This window comes from Ascaphus truei (genome assembly GCF_040206685.1).
Source record: "Ascaphus truei isolate aAscTru1 chromosome 3 unlocalized genomic scaffold, aAscTru1.hap1 SUPER_3_unloc_7, whole genome shotgun sequence".
NCBI lineage: Eukaryota > Metazoa > Chordata > Amphibia > Anura > Ascaphidae > Ascaphus > Ascaphus truei.
The window spans coordinates 285,528-299,658 of NW_027453830.1; the positions used below are offsets into that span (position 1 = coordinate 285,528).

The following is a 14,131-nucleotide window of genomic DNA, read 5'->3' on the forward strand; positions in this document are numbered from 1 at the left end:
CTGGATTGGGAGTTAAAACACTTCCTCCAGGGTTGATCACGTGGGGAGTGTTGGGAGTGTGTATTCGATAAAGTACATCGGTCTATAACCTACATCCACACACACTAACTCCCCTTTTTTTCATATATGTACCTATATGGACTTAATGCTATTTATATGTAGTCTCATGTATTTGGGATGTGTATATTTCATTCTTTGAGATTGTTTATACATTGTTTATCTTTCAAATTAGAGGCATGTTATAATGTATTATTTCAATGTCCTTAGCATCTATATTCCTCCGCAAGGGTATTGCCTCCATTACATGATGTGATATGTTTATACAATTACTCATACGGATGCTACATGTTACTTTTGTTTTCTTTGTTTTTAATATGTTATTAGTGGTTTTTTGTTTTAATTTTCTGCATGTGTGTTAATTCCATCCAATGCAGGTGTTCTATTGTATACTGCCCGGTTCATTCATGGTTTTTCATAGTGTAATCAAGGTCACCACCCACTACTGTGGCTCATTAGTGTTCTAACCAATGATGATCAAGGGCGGCCTATTTAGATACCCTGCTATGTTGAGAGATTGTACTCTTTGATAAAGTCTCTGCTACGAGACGAAACGCGTCAGAGATGGTCTCTCTGTAATGTGCAGCACCGTGAAATAAAGCTGATTTTATTGTATCCTGACTGAGCTCCGTTTCTGCAGTGACCGCCACCTTTCTACACTACTATACACAATTACAGACTAAAGCTGCATTATTGCAATCCCTGCTCTCTGATTTGTTAAAATTCCATGCATTATTCATTTACTAATGCCCGGAAGTTTTGCAGCTTGCAATGAGTTTTTTCCAATGTGTTTATTTCCAGCCAATGTTCAAACAATCCATGAGGAGCATATAAGGGGAAAGAAGACAAAGAAAACACACAATATAAGTGCAGATGTATGGACAATAAAATGTGGCATGTAGTATAGTCTTGGCTCGTATGTCCAACCTACTCACAAGATGTAGATGAATAAAATGCAGTTTGCAATTAGGGCTGCTACCCGTGTGGAATGAATGCAGTCAGGATCCCCCCTCAGAGGCACACTCAGCGGTATGATGGTATATAGGAGATGAGAAAATGCTACATAGCGCGATCAGGCTGATAGACAAAATCTTTATGTAAAAAGAATATAAAATGCGCACTTACAATGTGCAAGATAAAAACAAGCATTTATCACTAAGTGAAAACGAAGGGTCACCGCACTGCTCACTGCCTCCCCTGGATTCTCCAAGCTTCCCCCACTCGCAGTCTGTTGTCGGAGCTTGTTCTGTTGCACCCGTCAGAGCGTGTGACGTCACGGCTGCAGGGCTGGTGAACTACGGATCGCCTTCAGGATCAGAAAGGTACCATTCAACGAGTTTTGCACAGTCTGAATAGACTGTATACGGCTTCGTCAGGAGTGTATGTATTGGTATATTTGGATCCTCTATATACCCCTTCACATGTCAATTAAGCAATTAAACGATTTGCTAAGATGATGTACTCAGCTATTATTGCGTTTAAATCTACTTATTGTGAACAAACAGGGGACAATATATTAAATACAAACAGGCTACAAAAAGCGTGCAATAACATTAATGGCTTACAGAATGCAGTATACATAGGACAAAAGTTATGAACCGTCATTTAGAAGTTTCCAAATGTACTTGATGTAATTAGATTATATAGAGAAGAGGAATGGGCAATTCAATAGGATCTTATTAAATTATTTAACAGGTGGAGACATATATGTCAGTAATCCCTAATGAGCAGGATAGCCGGACATTTAACTACACACATTTGATTACTAGTTAGTATATGCTTATCTATAATGAAAAAAGGGGCAATTATAAATGGCTATGATAGGATTCAAAGGGCAGAAGTTGCAGGTATCAAGGGAAGCTTGAAAGATGTATCACTTCAAATACATACATATACCTGTAATTAGGGCATTATATATCATCTTAATTGGTCATGAAAAGAGATTTCCATATAATTTTCATTTACAACAAATGTAAGATTTTTTCATATGAGAAGAGTGAAAATATTTCCAAGTATTGCAGGTAGGACAAGACAAAAAATTGTCTTTAATCCCTAAAATGTGTATTTATATGTGTGCAAAAAAGTGTATAATGATATTTATATAAGTGCTTAAATGTGTGTGTGTATAAATGTTATAATAAATTATTAGGAGAAAATTACGTTTCATTTACATAGACATCAAACATTACTGGACATTCTTGGTACATAATAATCATAACAAATAGTCTACAATAAGATTGAATGGAAATATCACATAATATTCATTGAGATTAAATAGAAATATCATACTAATTCAAAACATGGTGACATTAGCTATTGGGAGATATAACTATACGGATAAAGTTATACGGATGTATTTAAAAAACACACAAGTTGCTGGTACGAAAGGAAAACAGGAAAAAACAGAAAGGAACATCATTAGATACGGCCACATTTTCATATCACAAAAGGTGCAAGGTCTATTTCTGCATTTAGGCCTCTAGGGGTAAGTGTGTTAAGGCGATGGATCCAGAATGTCTCCCTTTTGAGCAATTCTGATCCCCTATCTCCTCCCCTCCAATGTGGTAATACATGTCCATGACGTCATTTCCGGGGGAAGTCCTGCCCTCCGATAGGTCCTGTCTTCAGTAGCTGTTCCTCAAACTGGAGATCTCGGCATCTCATCCAGGCGCATGCGCGAGCGCATATCCGGCATCCCTCCTCTGGCTACTGACGTCATCCTGCAGAGGCGTGTTCTCCATACGATCCGTCTGTCCCACGATGTCTTGCTGCATAGCCATGCCCTTTAGGTGGGCAGCAAGCATGTAGTGGTACATAAGGGAGGAGAGAAAGAAAAGCCACTTTAAGAAGCAGAAATTTAAAAAAGTTGAATCAGACTATAAAGAAAATTCAAAACCACAAACTGGATATACAGCTCACTAGAGTAATTGTGTAATGTTTAAATGGGTGTGCCCATAAACACCTAGTGTGACGTTGTGTGCAGCTGATGAGCTAATAATAGTAGATTGACAGAAAATTGGAGAGCAGAAGCATATTAGTACCTCGGCTATCCAACTAGTAGCTCATTTGTCAAATGCACTCCTGGGCGGTTAAAACTTAACATTTAATAAGTATCTAGCTAAAATAAAATCTACATAAAAAGTAATTATTACAGTATATACACACAATGTACTTATAAAGGAAGGGTGCTGGGAAGGTAGGGTTGGACTCAAGGTATATAGCACACATGAAATTTTCCTCAATTTGTTCAAGGCAAAATAGGCTAATTAACACCTGGAGTTACCTATTATTTTAGGACATAGAATCTCAGAATGACCACCACTACTTGGACTGTAATACCTATTTTGACATACATATGCTGTGCGGCATCAAGCGTAGCATACCGATCAAGCCAACCTGTAATTGTAAAATGTAGCACCAAACAGTGATATGCCTGGATTAATATACTACTGTTCTAAATAAATGAAAACATAATATTAACACTGTAGGTACAACACAATCGCAGGTTGGTGGTACGTGGATTGATTCTACGCAAGATGACGATAACATGCACAGCATATGGATCAATAAAATATAGCTAATGCAGAATATAGTTGTCACCAAAATCAACTGTGGCTAAACACTTTGCTGAGATAAATGAAAACAGCACATAAATATGACTGTGGTGTATGGACATGCGGTCTGGATCTGACAATGCTAGTGAATCAATGTCTTCAGTGCAGCAATCTGCATCATACAATGCTGGTAGATCAATGTATCCAGTACACAATACTAAGCCTTCATACATAAATATTAGCGCTGAGACTGCAGTTTGCCATGTATAGAACACACAGTGTGAAAGCCAGTATTAATGAATCAATGTATCCAGTGCATAGCAATGAACCGTCTAGCATACCTAATAATAGTAGCACTGAGACTGCAATTGCCATAAACAGAGCCCACAGTGTGGAAGCCAACAGCAGAGACAAAGCAAATAGCTAATAAAATAAGTCTGTAGCAGAGACAGGAGATACAATGTACCAACGATACCCGGCTCCCAATAGTCCCTCCCTGATAACGTCACCACGCCGAACGCTGAATTACTAACAGTCCACTACTTATAGCCCATACCCCAGGTGCAGTCATTTCGAAATCGTCCGGTTTTCCTCACTGATGGCTGGTTGTACTGCGCATGCGCGCGCATGTCCGTGACGTCATTTCCAGGGGAAGTCCTGCCCTCCGATAGGTCCTGTCTTCAGTAGCTGTTCCTCAAACTGGAGATCTCGGCATCCCATCCAGGCGCATGCGCGAGCGCATATCCGGCGTCCCTCCTCTGGCTACTGACGTCATCCTGCAGAGGCGTGTTCTCCATACGATCCGTCTGTCCCACGATGTCTTGCTGCATAGCCATGCCCATTAGGTGGGCAGCAAGCATGTAGTGGTACATAAGGGAGGAGAGAAAGAAAAGCCACTTTAAGAAGCAGAAATTTAAAAAAGTTGTATCAAACTATAAAGAAAATTCAGTTTATAACTGGACGAAACAGGACAGACGCCCAAGATTCACCAATAAAGGGAAATCTAATCAGAGAGAGGAAGCACAGACGAGCGATTCAGAAGCAAGCACCTCCACAGATGGGGTTAATCCCCAAGCTGCAGGACAAAAGGCTTTTTTAGGAAGGGGCAAAGATCAAAAACAACAAAAGCGAGACAAAAAAACAGGAGGGGGGGACGTAATCCCAAGAACACCACCCGGTGCTGAGGCCGCACTCACGATGAATACTGATAACATAGTAATTAACCTATCTGACTATTCCATTTCAGAAATGGAATGACGTGTTTTGGCTAAAGGCCCATCGTTTGTGCCTACCACCTTCCCTAAGAGGTTTGAGGTAGAAGTTGAGTTATTTAAATTGGAAAGGAAACTAAACCTTAAATCCTTTTTTCTCAACAGAGCGGATGGTCAGCAGCAGCAGCCACTAACTGATGTACAGGTACCTGACACTACAAGAGTGATTTGTAAGTTGAACTCTAAGTTCATACCACCAGTTAAGAATCCCTCTGTACAGGTATTTATGAATATGGTGAAAAATTATGTTAATCATTATTTTAAAACACACCATAAGACATATCATAATCTTACAAAGAACAAAGAAAGCTGCTCGCTGTGAGCTTACTCTGTGATGCACCAATTTACCACATAAACTATGTAATTAAGGGGTTAAAAGCATTGGTCTCCCGTGGCAGTGACTGACTGAGTGGGTGGGTCACTGACTGACTGGGTGGGTGGAACGAGAATAGAACAGGGAAACCCGGGCGCTACCTGGAACTAGATAGGAGTTAGAATGGGGTATATTATCCACCTTGAGAGTGGGCAAGGTGTCCCTCTGTTGCTGTTCCTCCTGCGACTCAAACCCCAAAGGAGGATCTACCCAGGATCCTTCAAAGATACAGGAAATAGAAAAAGGGGGGATGGGGGAGCACAGGTGGAATCATATATACTCTGGACTCAGATGTGTAAGACTCTGAGCTGCTGGTGTGGGTGGTATAAATCTATGTATAATCTCAAACACTCACACGGCCTTGTGCAAATGCGTGTGCATCAAGGTATCTTTACGTCCTATGTTCTTTTCTTTAAGGGTCTCGTCTGTGCTTTTCCTTCTTCGTTGGTGTAGATCTGTTTCTTTTGTTCTGAAGTACTTCACCTCTCGTCCGGACTGGTTCTTCTATTTCTTGTATTCGTTGTTTCCCTCGGAATTAAAGAACACAGGTTCAGCGACAAAGAGATAGCATGCAAAGGGGACAATCTAGGTGGGGGGTAATCTATGAGGTAGACGGTATATAATCAAACACTCACACGGACATGTGTGGGTGTACTCAAGGGCTAAGGTATCTTTTGGTTCCCTGAATTGGTCTCACTGTTCCAAATAGTAAGTGATTGATAATAAAATATTGTTACTCACACGGCCAAGTGTGAGTGCACACTTGGAAAGGTATCTTTGGTTAGTCCTGATGTCTTGTGTTGTAGAATTTCTAGCCGCTCCTGTTCTGGATTCCTAGCTCCCCGGTGGGTAAATAAGAATATAAGTCCAAGGATACCGGGCAGAAACTTTATTAAAGTAATAAACAATTGAACAAAATAAAATGTTAAAAACAAGGGTATATAACAAGCCCTCCGCTTGCTCAACTCGTTGGCTGCGGTAGGGGAAGGGGTGGGAGGCCCGTCTTTGGGATATTCAGCAGTCTCGTGGTGCTACAGCCGCTCGCTCCGCGTCCGGATGGAGCTCTGTACTTCCCTGTTCCTGCTCCCAACGGTGGCCGCAAAGTGTCAAAGTAGTGGGGGGATTTTGAGCAACGCGTTTCGCCCTATGGACTACGGAGCCTGAGGAAGCCCATAGGGCGAAACGCGTTGCTCAAAATCCCCCCACTACTTTGACACTTTGCGGCCACCGTTGGGAGCAGGAACAGGGAAGTACAGAGCTCCATCCGGACGCGGAGCGAGCGGCTGTAGCACCACGAGACTGCTGAATATCCCAAAGACGGGCCTCCCACCCCTTCCCCTACCGCAGCCCACGAGTTGAGCAAGCGGAGGGCTTGTTATATACCCTTGTTTTTAACATTTTATTTTGTTCAATTGTTTATTACTTTAATAAAGTTTCTGCCCGGTATCCTTGGACTTATATTCTTATTTACCCACCGGGGAGCTAGGAATCCAGAACAGGAGCGGCTAGAAATTCTACAACACAAGACATCAGGACTAACCAAAGATACCTTTCCAAGTGTGCACTCACACTTGGCCGTGTGAGTAACAATATTTTATTAATACATAGTGGACAGACAGAGCCCCTGTAGATAGCACTCTGTTTCTGTATGAATTGGTGATTTATTTAAAATAACTTTATTAATTGACAATATCGTTAAAATATTGGGGTTTAAAACAATGATTAAATGATGCCAAGTCTGGCTAACTCTATGGATAGGTGTATCCAGAGGAGTATACAATGGTGTATTAATGCCCAGTGTTAGGGTAATTCACTGGCCCTAGTGTTCCTCATATGGAGAGAATGGGCTAGAGTTCTTGTAATGAAAGTAGCGGCTGTGTGGACCACAGATGTAGTGCCCCAGTATTGAAATACTAGTAGGAGCACTAGTTGATTGGACCTGTACTTAGCTGCTTTTGGGCTGCAGCTAATGGTACATTATAGACTTGTGTATACAGATCTAGGTCTATGTGCACTTATTATGAGTTTTTAACACCAGCATGTGTGGGTGGTGGTATTTTAATACAAGTGTGTGATACTTAACACGTGTACATCCCAAGTGTGTAATAACAGGGCTAGAATAGACACTAGTATTAGTTTTGCAATACTGGTAAGTTAGTGGCACTGCTGTAAATTCTGTATATACATATACCTAATTAACAGCTGAGTACTGCTCCTTTTAGGATATTAATATCGGTCTATTATGAAAGACCTTTCCCTAGTTGGTGTAGTGCTCTTCATATGTGGTAATGGTCTGGCACTCCAGAGGTTAATTGCTGGATTGGTTGCCGTTTTGCTCAATGTGTATGCCCCTTTAAGCTAAATGCTGTGTTTGGGGATTAGCATTCAGGCTTCCTGCATTTGTACTGTGATTTACTGCCAGATATTCTCTGTGCTTTACTGATGTGTGACTGCTAAGATCGTAGGATCTTTCAGCAGTCCATTACTGTGCACGGGCTGAGACACGCTGACTCTTTGAATCTCTCTGAGTCAGTGTACATGAACTCAGGCTCTGCTCGTGCACGTGGTCACGTGTTTGCCGACGCGCGCGTTTCGCGAGTGCTTTGTCAAGGCTAAGGTAATCAGTGTGAGTAACAATATTTTATTATCAATCACTTACTATTTGGAACAGTGAGACCAATTCAGGGAACCAAAAGATACCTTAGCCCTTGAGTACACCCACACATGTCCGTGTGAGTGTTTGATTATATACCGTCTACCTCATAGATTACCCCCCACCTAGATTGTCCCCTTTGCATGCTATCTCTTTGTCGCTGAACCTGTGTTCTTTAATTCCGAGGGAAACAACGAATACAAGAAATAGAAGAACCAGTCCGGACGAGAGGTGAAGTACTTCAGAACAAAAGAAACAGATCTACACCAACGAAGAAGGAAAAGCACAGACGAGACCCTTAAAGAAAAGAACATAGGACGTAAAGATACCTTGATGCACACGCATTTGCACAAGGCCGTGTGAGTGTTTGAGATTATACATAGATTTATACCACCCACACCAGCAGCTCAGAGTCTTACACATCTGAGTCCAGAGTATATATGATTCCACCTGTGCTCCCCCATCTCCCCTTTTTCTATTGACTGGGTGGGTGACTGGGTAGGTGGGTTGCTGTGTGGGTGACTGGCCCCAATACATTTTAAAAAGACCCCAATATATTTTAAAAGAACCCTTACCTCCTCAATACATATTCAAAATACACCCGTCAGCCCAATACATATAAAATTCAGACTTACCTTGGAGATGGTGTCAGGAGGGACGGCAGTGGATGCGGAGGTGGGGGCAGTGGATGCGGAGGGGGGGGGCAGTGGATGCGGAGGGGGGGGCAGTGGATGCGATGGGGGGGAAGTGGATGCCTAGGGGGGGGGGGCAGTGGATGCGATGGGGGGGAAGTGGATGCGGAGAGGGGGGGGAGTGGATGCGGATGGGGGACAGTGGAAGCGGGGGGCAGTGGATGCGGAGGGGGGGCAGTGGATGCGGAGGGGGGGGACAGTGGACGCGGAGGGGGCCAGTGGATGCGGAGGGGGGGGGCAGTGGACGCTGAGGGGGGGAGCAGTGGATGTGGAGGGGGGCAGTGGCGCACAGACCGTGGGACCACCGCAACCGTCTCCCCAAACATCCCCCCGCTCAAACAGCTGCCAGCGGTAATCGGGAATGGGGGGGAGAGGGGGAGCGGCAGCCGCACGGCCATGGCCAACGTGCCTGACCCATATACACACACACACACACACACACACACACACACACACACACATACACACACACGAGGAGGAGGCCAATCACATATATATATACACATATACACACACACACACACACACAAGGAGGAGGCCAATCACATATATATACACATATACACACACATACACACAGAGGATGCCGGTGGGGGCGATAGATTGGAACCGCTGTAGCCGGTAGGAGATTGAGGAGGAGAGCAGGACTGAGAGGAGAGCGGATGGGGGAGAGGGAGGCAAGCAAAACAAGGCCTGCCTGCTACTCTCTCCCTCTCCAACGCCTCACCCATCTCCTCAGGGCACCCAGAATGTTTCTGTTAGGTGGCCCCTCTGCTGCACGTGGCTGGGGTCTTCTCCCCAGCCATGAGAAGCAGCAGCAGCACTTTGCTGCATCCCTCTCCTCCTCACACACCTCATCCTCCTTCTCATACAAATCCTTCTCCAACGTCTCCCCCTCCCCACAGACCTTCTTCTCCCCCTCCCCACAGACTTTCTTCTCCCCCTCCCCACAGAATTTCTTCTCCCCCTCCCCACAGACCTTCTTCTCCCCCTCCCCACAGACCTTCTTCTCCCCCTCCCCACAGACCACCTTCTCCCCCTCCCCACGTACCACCTTCTCCCCCTCCCCACGTACCACCTTCTTCTCCCCCTCACCACGTACCACCTTCTTCTCCCCCTCCCCACGTACCACCTTCTTCTCCCCCTCCCCACGTACCACCTTCTTCTCCCCCTCCCCACGTACCACCTTCTTCTCCCCCTCCCCACGTACCACCTTCTTCTCCCCCTCCCCACGTACCACCTTCTTCTCCCCCTCCCCACGTACCACCTTCTTCTCCCCCTCCCCACAGACTTTCTTCTCCCCCTCCCCACAGAATTTCTTCTCCCCCTCCCCACAGACCTTCTTCTCCCCCTCCCCACAGACCTTCTTCTCCCCCTCCCCACAGACCTTCTTCTCCCCCTCCCCACAGACCACCTTCTCCCCCTCCCCACGTACCACCTTCTCCCCCTCCCCACGTACCACCTTCTTCTCCCGCTCACCACGTACCACCTTCTTCTCCCCCTCCCCACGTACCACCTTCTTCTCCCCCTCCCCACATACCACCTTCTTCTCCCCCTCCCCACGTACCACCTTCTTCTCCCCCTCCCCACGTACCACCTTCTTCTCCCCCTCCCCACGTACCACCTTCTTCTCCCCCTCCCCACGTACCACCTTCTTCTCCCCCTCCCCACGTACCACCTTCTTCTCCCCCTCCCCACGTACCACCTTCTTCTCCCCCTCCCCACGTACCACCTTCTTCTCCCCCTCCCCACGTACCACCTTCTTCTCCCCCTCCCCACGTACCACCTTCTTCTCCCCCTCCCCACGTACCACCTTCTTCTCCCCCTCCCCACGTACCACCTTCTTCTCCCCCTCCCCACGTACCACCTTCTTCTCCCCCTCCCCACGTACCACCTTCTTCTCCCCCTCCCCACGTACCACCTTCTTCTCCCCCTCCCCACGTACCACCTTCTTCTCCCCCTCCCCACGTACCACCTTCTTCTCCCCCTCCCCACGTACCACCTTCTTCTCCCCCTCCCCACGTACCACCTTCTTCTCCCCCTCCCCACGTACCACCTTCTTCTCCCCCTCCCCACGTACCACCTTCTTCTCCCCCTCCCCACGTACCACCTTCTTCTCCCCCTCCCCACGTACCACCTTCTTCTCCCCCTCCCCACGTACCACCGTCTTCTCCCCCTCCCCACGTACCACCGTCTTCTCCCCCTCCCCCCGTACCACCGTCTTCTCCCCCTCCCCACGTACCACCTTCTTCTCCCCCTCCCCCCGTACCACCTTCTTCTCCCACTCCCCCCGTACCACCTTCTTCTCCCACTCCCCCCGTACCACCTTCTTCCCCCCCTCCCCACGTACCACCTTCTTCCCCCCCTCCCCACGTACCACCTTCTTCCCCCCCTCCCCACGTACCACCTTCTTTTCCCCCTCCCCACGTACCTTTTTCTCCCATACCTTCTCCTCACGCATTTTTCCACCCACCTCACCACACTCCTTCCACTCCTCACACATATACACCACTTTCAACCAGTCATCGTCCTCCTCCTCCCCCTCCCTCTCCTCACTCACCTCCCTCGCCTCACTCACCTCCCTCGCCTCACTCACCTCCCTCGCCTCACTCATCTCCCTCGCCTCACTCACCTCCGTCGCTTCACTCACCTCCCTCGCCTCACTCGCCTCCCTCGCCTCACTCGCCTCACTCATCTCCCTCGCCTCACTCACCTCTCTCGCCTCACTCACCTCCCTCGCCTCACTCACCTCCCTCGCCTCACTCACCTCTCTCTCCTCAAACACCTCCCTCTCCTCACACACCTCCCCCTCAACCACCCATTCCTCACACATCCGCTGCTCCAACACCTCCTCTTCCATAGATGACTTGGCTCCTGGGGTACTGCGGCGGGATCCGGATGGTGAGGGAATGAACGCCTCCACCTCCGTGTACTCCACTTCCTGCAGGAGATACAAAGTGTTTGTAACCAGCGGCAGTGATACTCTGTATCGCAAGAGCTCCTGTGCCACTTGGGGCAGGAAACGCATCGCCGAGCCATATAACACGCACAGCAAAGCCATTGCTTGCCTCTCTGGCACTGAAGGGGTTAAATCACAGAACCATTTATATCATTTGAAAAACAATTGATAAACTGTGTGCATTGTACGTCATTGTATTGTCCGTTATTAGCGGATCCCTCGTTTTTCTGTCCTGTTCCCGCTGAAGAGTTTGGAAAATGATGCTGCAGATGGACATTAGCTGATGTGTCCCTATGATAATCCCCTCTCCCTGTCACACACAGTTACACTCGGCTATAAGATGAGAAAGCTCTGCACCTCTTCCTCTGACTCCTTACATCTACAGCTTGGGGGTCCTCATCTTCTCTCCCCTGAGGACCGGCTCCCCCTATTCCCCCATCCCCAGTACCCCCTAATACTCCCACCCCCAGGCCCAATACCCCCTAACACCCTCCTCCCCAGACCCAATACCCCCTAACACCCTCCTCCCCAGGCCCAGTACTCCCAAATACCCCCCTCCCACGGCTCAACCATTAGTGTGTATGTTACTGTCTGATAGTTACTGTGTGTGTGTAACCATTAGTGTGTGTGTGTCGGAGTGAGTGCGTGCGTGATACTGTCTGATAGTTACTGTGTGTGCGTGTGTAATTAACCATTAGTGTGTGTGTATCGGAGTGAGTGTTACGGTCTGATCGTTACTGTGTGTGTATGTAATCATTAGTGTGTGTGTATCAGAGTGAGTGTTACTGTCTGATCGTTACTGTGTGTGCGTGTGTATATAACCATTAGTGTGTGTGTATCAGAGTGAGTGTGTGTTACTATCTGATCGTTACTGTGTGTGTATGTAATCATTAGTGTGTGTGTATCAGAGTGTGTGTTACTGTCTGATAGTCACTGTGTGTGTGTTTGTAAATCATAATGAGAAATGGATTTTGTCTTATATCACAGTGTGTGTCTGTGCTAAGCTGCCGTATTGTGGCTGTGTTTGTACAAGTGTATCAATCTGTTAGTGCTATTTTAGTGTGATTGTGTGAGAATATTACTGATTGTGCATTTGTATTTTAGGAGCAGGAATCTGTGTGTGTGTGTGTGTGTGTGTGTGTGTGTGTATATAAAACCGAAACATTGTGCCAATAATATAAATATATATACACACACACACACATACTTGTGTGTTTATGTATATATAGATATATAAAGAAAAAGCAGGCACACCAGGGCTTTGTAAAAACAAAAAAATTACAATACTATTGAATAGAACTGATCAACGCTTTGGCTCTTTATAGGAGCCTCTCAACACACAGGGACCCCCAGGTAGTCAGATCTCACCCCTATTTAATTCTGTTACATGCCACATCAGACTTTGTTTTGATGCATTCTAAGGTTGTCCTTTTATCAGATCTTACCTTGGGTGTCTCCATCTTGTTGGGAAATTTGTTGACTTCAATCTCAAAATCTCAATCTGGATGGTGGGGAAGGGAGATCAGTGAGGTAGTGACTTAAATACTAATAAATATAATCTCTTATACTAATAAATATAATCTATTATTCTAATAAATATAATCTCTTATACTAATACATATAATCTATTATTCTAATAAATATAATCTATTATATTTATAAATATAATCTATTGAACAACAACACAAAAAAGATGGAAAAGTGATACTGTACTTCTAAAAAGCCACAGATTTGATATCAATTAAGTGGCAGAAAATAGTTTTTATGTTAGACCAAAATATCTCAGAGGAGACCCAATGAATGGGCCATTGCCCTCCACAGGGAGGCTGCTGTAATCCTCTCCCAATGGGACAAAAAGTTGTGAATTTGTCCTGAAGATGAAAAATAAACCTCCTGGTTATAAATATGATCCAAATGAGCGGTGAAGTGTCTGAAATCTCTGCTACGTCTCAGAAGAAACCTTACCTGGCAGATCCACAATGGTTATGGCAGAGAGTGGTGGCATAGAACTCTGGTACCAAGCAGTTTAGCTGTAACCATGGAAGTCAGGTAAACATGTATTTTTTAAAATTAGAATGCAAATGTCTGTCCCATTGTGGGCTCAGCCTGAGCTCTGTCAGACGTTTCCAGCTTGTGCTAATGGGAGATCTCCATATACTGGGATGTGATAAGAGACATGGGAGAGGGAGTGGCTCAGTGAGTAAAGATACTGACTGGCACTGAGAGTTTGAAGCAGAGGAGCCTGGTTCAATTTTCAGTGTCAGCTCCTTGTGACCTTAGGCAAGTCACATTATCTCCCTGTGCCTCAGGCACCAAAAACATAGATTGTAAGCTCCACGGGGCAGGGATTTGTGCCTGCAAAGTGTCTCTGTAAAGCGCTACATAAAACTAGCAGTGCTAGGAATTTCCCATTCACTGTCATATCCAGTTGATACGGAGACTCCAGGGAGGGATAACAACATACTGTATGATTCTTTCCAGACCATTACTCTTCACGGGGGGGCACTTGATACTGTATACTAGTGCCTATGTCTGGACATACTCTATTTTTGCTATCAGTATCATATTATTA

The 14,131-nt window shown here is 45.8% G+C and overlaps 1 long non-coding RNA gene across 1 annotated transcript; it reads right to left on the reverse strand.

Annotated features, from left to right (window-relative positions):
* Positions 1–1,159: 1,159 nt before the first annotated feature.
* LOC142473354 (uncharacterized) lies at positions 1,160–8,620 on the reverse strand. Its single transcript, XR_012790054.1, has 3 exons — positions 8,544–8,620; positions 4,168–4,435; positions 1,160–2,840 (listed from the first exon to the last, which is right to left on the reverse strand). It is a non-coding gene; the product is annotated as an uncharacterized LOC142473354 (long non-coding RNA).
* Positions 8,621–14,131: the final 5,511 nt, after the last annotated feature.